The 10,687-nt window shown below is 40.5% G+C and overlaps 1 long non-coding RNA gene across 1 annotated transcript; it reads left to right on the plus strand.

Moving 5' to 3' along the window:
• Positions 1-3: 3 nt before the first annotated feature.
• Positions 4-8,898, plus strand: LOC145862286 (uncharacterized). The gene is made up of 2 exons (XR_014381578.1): positions 4-136; positions 8,494-8,898. It is a non-coding gene; the product is annotated as an uncharacterized LOC145862286 (long non-coding RNA).
• The last annotated feature ends 1,789 nt before the right edge of the window (positions 8,899-10,687 follow it).

A 10,687-nucleotide genomic window follows, 5' to 3' on the forward strand; every position in this document is an offset into this window, starting at 1 on the left:
AATGCAAATTATAGAAACGTTCAGCAAAACAGGAGCGTGCTATTTCATTCATTCCTCTGTCTATAGTTCTTTCTAGTAAATCCATTCATGCGGTTCTCCGACGTCTTCTCACTAACTGTAAAGCGCACTACAGTCGGTAAGATATGAGCAAATCCATCAAGCGGTATTTTATGTTTGTTACCGCCACGCAAGTTCTGCACTGTTGCACTTTCGAGAATAGCCTAGGCTACCGCATAGAAATGACAAGAAATTGAGTCCCAACGTAGCGGAAAGTCGAGTCATGGTTAACTGCATACTTGGAGTGTGTATGGAAGTGGGCGTATGAACATAAGTAGGTGTATGGAAAGTGAGTCAGTTAATTGGGCAGATTTTAGATTTTTTTGTATTGGGCAGATTTGTTGACACTCAAGATCATGTCGTGTCCCCGATAGGTTGGGACCGATAGGCAATTTTCATTATAACATTGGAGGAAATTACGTTCCTAGCATTTGATTAAAGTGTTTGCTGGTCTCATGCTAGCCAGTTAGCTAATATTTAGAAGAAAACATGTTTGACTAGAGTTACGCTAACCCATTTGCAATCCCTTCAGCGTTGCTTGCTAGCTAGCCAGAACATATATTACAGCAAATAATACACTCTTATATATATATATAAATAAATAAAAGGGTTATTCGGCTGTCCCCACAAGTGAACACTTTTTGGTTTCAAGCAGAACCCTCTGTGGAAAGGGAGCTACAATACATGGATCCCAAAAGGGTTCTACCTGGAACCAAAAATGGTTCTCCTATGGGGACATTTCTTGGAGAGAATGTATAAGGAAGGTATCGTGATTATGAATGACACTGTAAACAACGACGGTAGAATTGTCACACACACAATCCAGGTGTATGCTCAATACAAAATTAAAACCAACACATTGCAGCTGTGCCACAAAAATGGGAGGCAATTACTTAAGAGAAAGGAATTAGTTTGTCTGCTACCAATTAAAAATAAATGGCTTAAAATGACTAATATAAATCATAAAATGTATCCGTTTCCCTTACTGTCAAGAGGGTTGATACTATGCTGCATAACATTAAAGATAGTTGGTAACAGATTTTCGATGTCCCAATTCCATGGCATCGGGTTTATGAACTAACATACAAAACAACAATTGACGCATCAATTCATTATTTTCAAGTTTTGCTATTATATAAAATTCTCTCTACAAAAAGAATGCTCAGTATATGGGGCATTGAACAATCGGACCTGTGCAGACTCTGCCACAAGCAAATATCAGGTTACGGTTAGACCTGCAAACTGTATTGTTGGGGGATTTGAAGGACCACAGTCACTCATTAGGAAATATCATTTTGTTGTAGGGTAAAAGGTTTATTTTCATGGCAATTTTGGCAGAAATGTTGCAGATTTGGAGGTTCAAGTCGCTAGTGAGACACCATGGTAGAATGGAGGGATGTATTACGAGAGGAAATGGTAGAATTATGATTTACTGAGAAAGATGGGTTCATCTGTGGCTGTCTGAAAGTTGGAATTAATAAGTGTTGGAATAAACACACCCACAGACTACATGTTTGAGGTCCTCCAATCAGGGGTGAGGGTGGGGATGTGATTTATTGTATGTTTTGTTTAAACAATGTTGTGTTTTGGTTTCACGCTGTGACCGGTGTGTGTGCTGGGCCTGGTGGTTATGGGTGCGCTCGTTTTTATGCCCCGCGTCCGGGGGGGCTTAGTCCTTTTTTCTTTTTTTTAGGGGGTGGATCAGCTTTGATATTGCGGATAGATTGTTGCTTCCATCAATGTAATTGTCTGCATCATTTCCAATCCCCCATATATTTTTGGGATATATATATATACTGCTCAAAAAAATAAAGGGAACACTTAAACAACACAATGTAACTCCAAGTCAATCACACTTCTGTGAAATCAAACTGTCCACTTAGGAAGCAAAAGTGATTGACAAATTAAACATGCTGTTGTGCAAATGGAATAGACAACAGGTGGAAATTATAGGCAATAAGCAAGACACCCCCAATAAAGGAGTGGTTTTGCAAGTGGAGACCACAGACCACTTCTCAGTTCCTATGCTTCCTGGCTGATGTTTTGGTCACTTTTGAATGCTGGCGGTGCTTTCACTCTAGTGGTAGCATGAGACGGAGTCTACAACCCACACAAGTGGCTCAGGTAGTGCAGCTCATCCAGGATGGCACATCAATGCGAGCTGTGGCTAGAAGGTTTGCTGTGTCTGTCAGCGTAGTGTCCAGAGCATGGAGGCGCTACCAGGAGACAGGCCAGTACATCAGGAGACGTGGAAGAGGCCGTAGGAGGGCAACAAACCAGCAGCAGGACCGCTACCTCCGCCTTTGTGCAAGGAGGAGCAGGAGAAGCACTGCCAGAGCCCTGCAAAATGACCTCCAGCAGGCCACAAATGTGCATGTGTCTGCTCAAACGGTCAGAAACAGACTCCATGAGGGAGGTATGAGGGCTCGACGTCCACAGGTGGGGGTTGTGCTTACAGCCCAACACCGTGCAGGACATTTGGCATTTGCCAGAGAACACCAAGATTGGCAAATTCGCCACTGGCGCCCTGTGCTCTTCACAGATGAAAGCAGGTTCACACTGAGCACGTGACAGACGTGACAGAGTCTGGAGACGCCGTGGAGAACGTTCTTCTGCCTGCAACATCCTCCAGCATGACCGGTTTGGCGGTGGGTCAGTCATGGTGTGGGGTGGCATTTCTTTGGGGGGCTGCACAGCCCTCCATGTGCTCGCCAGAGGTAGCCTGACTGTCATTAGGTACCGAGATGAGATCCTCAGACCCCTTGTGAGACCATATGCTGGTGCGGTTGGCCCTGGGTTCCTCCTAATGCAAGACAATGCTAGACCTCATGTGGCTGGAGTGTGTCAGCAGTTCCTGCAAGAGGAAGGCATTGATGCTATGGACTGGCCCGCCCGTTCCCCAGACCTGAATCCAATTGAGCACATCTGGGACATCATGTCTCGCTCCATCCACCAACGCCACGTTGCACCACAGACTGTCCAGGAGTTGGCGGATGCTTTAGTCCAGGTCTGGGAGGAGATCCCTCAGGAGACCATCCGCCACCTCATCAGGAGCATGCCCAGGCGTTGTAGGGAGTTCATACAGGCACGTGGAGGCCACACACACTACTGAGCCTCATTTTGACTTGTTTTAAGGACATTACATCAAAGTTGGATCAGCCTGTAGTGTGGTTTTCCACTTTAATTTTGAGTGTGACTCCAAATCCAGACCTCCATGGGTTGATAAATTGGATTTCCATTGATTATTTTTGTGTGATTTTGTTGTCAGCACATTCAACTATGTGAAGAAAAAAGTATTTAATAAGATGATTTCTTTCATTCAGATCTAGGATGTGTTGTTTAAGTGTTCCCTTTATTTTTTTGAGCAGTATATATATATATATTAGTCAGAAGTTCACATACACTTAGGTTGGAGTCATTAAAACTCATTTTTCAACCACTCCACAAATTTCTTGTTAAGAAACTATAGTTTTGGCAAGTCGGTTAGGACATCTACTTTGTGCATGACACAAGTAATTTTTCAACAATTGTTTACAGACAGATTATTTCACTTATAATTCACTGTATCACAATTCCAGTGGGTCAGAAGTTTACATACACTAAGTTGACTGTGCCTTTAAACAGCTTGGAAAATTCCAGAAAATGATGTCATGGCTTTAGAAGCTTCTGATAGGTTAATTGACATCATTTGAGTCAATTGGAGGTGTACCTGTGGATGTATTTCAAGGCCTACCTTCAAACTCAGTGCCTCTTTGCTTTACATCATGGGAAAATCAAAATAAATCAAAAGAAAGTGTGTGTATGTGTGTGTGTGGTTGTGTGTGTTCTATTCTGTGTGCGTGTGCTTGTGCGTGTGTGCGCGCTGTGCGTGCATACATCCGAGAGTGTTTGTGTCTGTGTGTGTGCGCTGTGTATGTGTGTGTGTTATTCGATAGTGTGTAACAGTTATTCTACAGTATGTAACAGTTATTCTACAGTTATTTTACAGTGTGTAACAGTTATTCTACAGTATCTAACAGTTATTCTACAGTGTAATAGTTATTCTACAGTGTGTAACAGTTATTCTACAGTTATTCTACAGTATGTAACAGTTATTCTACAGTATGTAACAGTTATTCTACAGTGTGTAACAGTTATTCTACAGTTATTTTAGTGTGTAACAGTTATTCTACAGTGTGTAACAGTTATTATACAGTATGTAACAGTTATTTTACAGTTATTCTACAGTATGTAACAGTTATTCTACAGCATGTAACAGTTATTCTACAGTTATTCTACAGTATGTAACAGTTATTCTACAGTGTGTAAGTTATTTTACAGTTATTCTACAGTGTGTAACAGTTATTTTACAGTTATTCTACAGTATGTAACAGTTATTCTACAGCATGTAACAGTTATTCTACAGTTATTCTACAGTGTGTAACAGTTATTCTACAGTATCTAACAGTTATTCTACAGTGTAATAGTTATTCTACAGTGTGTAACAGTTATTCTACAGTTATTCTACAGTATGTAACAGTTATTCTACAGTGTGTAACAGTTATTCTACAGTAATTCTACAGTGTGTAACAGTTATTCTACAGTATGTAACAGTTATTCTACAGTGTGTAACAGTTATTCTACAGTGTGTAACAGTTATTCTACAGTTATTCTACAGTATGTAACAGTTATTCTACAGTGTGTAACAGTTATTCTACAGTGTGTAACAGTTATTCTAGTGTGTAACAGTTATTATACAGTATGTAACAGTTATTCTACAGTGTGTAACAGTTATTCTACAGTTATTCTACAGTGTGTAACAGTTATTCTACAGTTATTCTACAGTTATTCTATAGTTGTTCTACAGTGTAACAGTTATTCTACAGTTATTCTACAGTATGTAACAGTTATTCTACAGTGTGTAACAGTTATTCTACAGTGCGTAAGTTATTCTACAGTGTGTAACAGTTATTCACAGTATGTAACAGTTATTCTACAGTGTGTAACAGTTATTCTACAGTGGGTAACAGTTATTTTACAGTGCGTAACAGTTATTCTACAGTTATTCTACAGTGTGTAAGTTATTCTACAGTATGTAACAGTTATTCTACAATTATTCTACAGTATGTAACAGTTATTCTAGTGTGTAACAGTTATTCTACAGTTATTCTAAAGTGTGTAACAGTTATTCTACAGTATGTAACAGTTATTCTACAGTTATTCTACAGTGTGTAACAGTTATTCTACAGTGCGTAACAGTTATTCTACAGTTATTCTCCAGTTATTTTACAGTGTGTAACAGTTATTCTACATTATGTAACAGTTATTCTACAGTATGTAACAGTTATTCTACAGTGTAATAGTTATTCTACAGTTATTCCACAGTGTGTAACAGTTATTCTACAGTTATTCTACAGTATGTAACAGTTATTCTACAGTTATTCTACAGTGTGTAACAGTTATTCTACAGTTATTCTACAGTGTGTAACAGTTATTCTACAGTGTGTAACAGTTATTCTACAGTGTGTAACAGTTATTCTACAGTATCTAAGTTATTCTACATTGTAATAGTTATTCTACAGTTATTCTACAGTGTGTAACAGTTATGTAACAGTTATTCTATAGTGTGTAACAGTTATTCTACAGTGCGTAACAGTTATTCTACAGTGTGTAACAGTTATTCTACAGTGCGTAACAGTTATTCTAGAAACGCCGCAGCCCGTCTGGTGTTCAACCTTTCCAAGTTCTCTCACGTCACCCCGCTCCTCCGCTCTCTCCACTGGCTTCCAGTTGAAGCTCGCATCCGCTACAAGACCATGGTGTTTGCCTACGGAGCTGTGAGGGGAACGGCACCTCCGTACCTTCAGGCTCTGATCTGGCCCTACACCCAAACAAGGGCACTGCGTTCATCCACCTCTGGCCTGCTCACCTCCCTACCTCTGAGGAAGCACAGTTCCCGCTCAGCCCAGTCAAAACTGTTCGCTGCTCTGGCACCCCAATGGTGGAACAAGCTCCCTCACGACGCCACGACAGCGGAGTCAATCACCACCTTCCGGAGACACCTGAAACCCCACCTCTTTAAGGAATACCTGGGATAGGATAAAGTAATCCTTCTAACCCCCCCCCCCCCCTTAAAAGATTTAGATGCACTATTGTAAAGTGGTTGTTCCACTGGATATTATAAGGTGAATGCACCAATTTGTAAGTCGCTCTGGATAAGAGCGTCTGCTAAATGTCTTAAATGTAAATCAGCCAAGATCTCAGAAAAACTATTGTAGACCTCCACAAGTCTGGTTCATCCTTGGGAGCAATTTCCAAACGCCTGAAGGTACCACGTTCATCTGTACAAACAATAGTATGCAAGTATAAACACCATGAGACCACGCAGCCGTCATACCGCTCAGGACAGAGACGCGTTCTGTCTCCTAGAAATGAACATACTTTGGTGCAAAAAGTGCAAATCAATCCCAGAACAACAACAAAGGACCTTGTGAAGATGCTAGAGGAAACAGGTACAAAAGTTTCTATATCCACAGTAAAATGAGTCCTATATCAACCTAACCTGAAAGGCCGCTCAGCAAGGAAGAAGCCACTGCTCCAAAACTGCCATAAAAAAGGGTGACTACGGTTTGCAACTGCACATGGGGACAAAGATTGTACTTTTTGGAGAAATGTCCTCTGGTCTGATGAAACAAATAGAACCGCTTGGCCATAATGACCATTGTTATGTTTGGAGGAAAAAGGTGTCTTGAAATCGCAACCAACTTTCTATGCCTTGTTTTAAAAATAGCGATATTTGTGAGATTTATATCCTTTTCAAATAACTGAAGGTTGTAATCTGAATAAAGGGAAAAGACCTTTCTTGAACATAGGGTGAGACATTCTTACTAATTTGCTAGAGAACCAGTTCAGATTTAAGTATACATTTTGTATGACTGAAGCCTTTAGTGAGAAGTCTAATGCTTTAATATTTAATTTCTGCCTGCCGAATTCATATTCATTATATAAAATAGGCCCGTTTAATTTTGTCTTGCTTGTCATTCCAAATAAAATTGTTTTTTTTATTCTCGGTTTATTAACGGTTTGCTAGGTGCTGACAAGACCATAAGCAAATAGGTAAACTGGGATATGACTAAAGAGTTAATAAGGGTGATTTTTCCACAAATGGAAAGGTATTTACCTTTCCATGGTAGCAAGATCTTATAGATTTTTGTGACCTCTTTATTAAAATGTATTGGAGTGAGAATGTATTTATTTTGGGATATGTATACCGAGTATATCACCATCAGACCATTTTATTGGTAAACTACATGGTAATGTAAAAGTTGTATTTTTTTGTGATCCAATACGTAATATAGTACACTTATCATAATTTGGTTGTAATCCAGAGGTTAGAAAAATTATCTAGATCCTCTGAGGCTGTGGAGGGATTCTAGTTGTGGATTTAAAAGAAAACATGAAATCATCAGTGTACAATGACACCTTTGTTTTTAAGCCCTGTATTTCTAATCCTTTAATATTATTGTTGGATCTGATTTTAATAGCTAACATTTCAATGGCCATAATAAATAGATATGCCGATAGTGGACAACCTTGTCTTACTCCTCTTGACAGTTTAAAACTTCTGAGAAGTAACCATTTACTATTTTACACCAAGGGTTGCTATACATGATCTTAACCCATTTTATAAAGAGATTCTCCAAAATTGAAATGTTCCAGGCATTTATATATAAAATTCAGTTGTACTTTATCAAAAGCCATTTCAAAGTCCGCTATAAATAGCAGGCCGGGTTTCCCAGATTTTTCATAGTGTTCTATTGTTTCCAGTACTTGCCTTATATGATCTCCAATGCGTCGTCCATGTAAAAAACCTGTCTGATTAGAATGAATAATGTCCGACAATACCTTTTTAATTCTATGCGCTATACATTTTTGCATCACAACACTGAAGTGTAAGGGGCCTCCAATTTTTGAAATTGACTGGACCTTTATATTTCCCACATGTATCCTGTTTCAGTAATAATCAAATCAGACCTTCTTGTTGAGTGTGATAATCTACCATTTACATAGGAGTGGTTAAAACATGCTACTAATGGTCCTCTGAGAATCTCAAAAAAGGTTTTGTATACCTCAACTGGTATGCCATTTAGCCCTGGAGTTTTCCCTGACTTAAATGCTTTAATTGCATCAAGAAGTTCCTCCTCTGTAATTTCACCTTCACATGAGTCTTTCTTTGAGGCTGTTAATTTTACATTATTAATAGAAAGATCCATACAATTAGCTTCGGGTAGAGGAGATGGAGGAGACTGAAACGAAAACATATGCTTAAAGTACTTTGCTTCCTCTTTCAAAATATAATTTGGTGAATCATAGGTGACTCTAAGTAAATCATTTTTGGTGGCATTTCTTTGTTGAAGATTAAAAAATAATTTGGTGCATCATTTTGTATTTCAACAGGACAATGACCCAACACATCTCCAGGTTGTGTAAGGGCTATTTTACCAAGAAGGAGAGTGATGGAGTGCTGCATCAGATGACCTGGCCTCCATAATCCCCCGACCTCAACCAAATTGAGATGGTTTGGGATGAGTCGGACCGCAGAGTGAAGGAAAAGCAGCCAACAAGTGCTCACCATATGTGGGAACTTTTGGAAAAACATTCCAGGTGAAGCTGGTTGAGAGAATGCCAAGAGTGTGCAAAGCTGTCAAAGGGTGGCTATTTGAAGAATCTCATAAAATATATTTTGATTTGTTTAACACTTTTTTGGTTACATGATTCCATGTGTGATTTCATAGTACATGTCTTCACTATTATTCTACAATGTAGAAAATAGTAAAAATAAAAGAAAAACCCTTGAAGGTGTTCTTTTTTTATTTTATTTTTTTAAACTCCTTTTTCTCCCCAATTTTCGTGTTATCCAATTGGTAGTTAGTCTTTTCCCATCGCTACAACTCCCATACGGACTCGGTAGAGGCGAAAGTCAAAAGCCATGCGTCCTCTGAAACACAACCCAGCCAAGCCGCACTGCTTCTTGACACAATGCCCGCTTAACCCGGAAGCCAGCCGCACTAATGTGTCGGAGGAAACACCGTACACCTGGCGACCGTGTCAGCGTGCATTGCGCCCAGCCTGCCACAGGACTTGCTAGTGCGCGATCGGACAAGAACATCCCTGCCGGCCAAACCCTCCCCTAACCCGAACGATGCTGTTCCAATTGTGCAATTGTTCTAGCGGCCAGCTGCGACAGAGCCTGGACTCGAACCAGGATTTCAAACCAGGATCTCTAGTGGCACAGCTGCAATGCAGTGCCTTAGACCACTGCGCCACTTGGGAGGCAGAGTAGGTGTTTTAAAACTATTTAAATATCTAGTGTATCTTAATTTCCAGCATTAACAATTAATATGCGTAATAATGTCATCAGTTTGTGCAAAGGATCGTTACCTATAACCAGGATTGCCATTGCATTACATTTTTGTCAAGGAATTATTAATTTAGCAAACAATTATTGTGATTCCTCGTATATTGTCCCTAACATCCTTATCTCCTTGCAACATACACACACACACACAACCCCTTTCCCCCACAATCAACCATGAGCTCAGATGCTCAACGGATGTTACATCCCAGAGCCCAACTCAAGAAAGAACCTGATTTATGAGTGCATATACAGTTACAGCTGTTTGAGAAAGCATGCAAGGTAGAGCAAAGATTTGAGATTTGATTAACCATTGTCAAGTCCTAGGTGATGGAGATCAGATCCACCCCATTCCCCTGAAACACACACACGCTGGTCCCCCGATATGACCATTTTCCCAAGCATCTCTGTGCAGTCAGATTATTTTGTGCTACCAGGGCCACAATAGTATTTTAATGATTTATCGTAGATGAACTTGGACATCGGTCTTCTGTGACAAAGCTCCAGCACGTCTGTCAGCATACAGGGCTCGAGGAGACTGTTGGCTACTGGCAGAGCTGCTTTTAAGCGACGAGCCATGAGGCGCTGGGCAGGGCTGCTATTCATGCCTTCTGTTGGGGTATTGCGCCACTGCAGGACCGCTTTCCAGGCAACCTAGAGATATCTCAGGCTTTTTTTGCAGAGGTTCTATGCGATTTCGACTGCCGACTCTGCCTTCCCATTAGCTTTTGGGTGTCGTGGCGATGAGGTGATATGCTTGAATTCCCATTCTGCAGCAAATTTCCGGAATGCAAAGCAGGAGAATTAGGGTCCATTATCTGAGATTACCCTATCTGCCTGGCCATAGTGGGCAAACTAAGTCTTGCAGCGTTTGATCGTCGTCTCTGCTGAGAGGTCGGGGAGGAGGTCAATCTCCCAGAAGTCTGAGTAATGATCGACTAACAGAAGAAAGTCTTTGCCACTGTGCTGGAAGAGATCAAGACGTACTATCTGCCAGGGGAGCGTTGGTAGCCCGTGGGACATCATTGTCTCTCTGTTGCTAAATGGCATATTCATTGCAGATTGTGCATTTACTTAGTCTTTTATTTCACTCTGCATTCCTGGCCAATAGTGTGTCACGTGCTTGTCTGCAACAGGCCTCACCTCCAATGTGACTTGAGTGCATACGCGCCGACATCTCAGGGCGCAGGGAATAACTACTCTCTGACCCTTGAAAATCACTCCATTTTGAACATA

The sequence above is a fragment of the Salmo salar genome, chromosome 19 (assembly GCF_965601325.2).
Source record: "Salmo salar chromosome 19, fSalSal1, whole genome shotgun sequence".
NCBI lineage: Eukaryota > Metazoa > Chordata > Actinopteri > Salmoniformes > Salmonidae > Salmo > Salmo salar.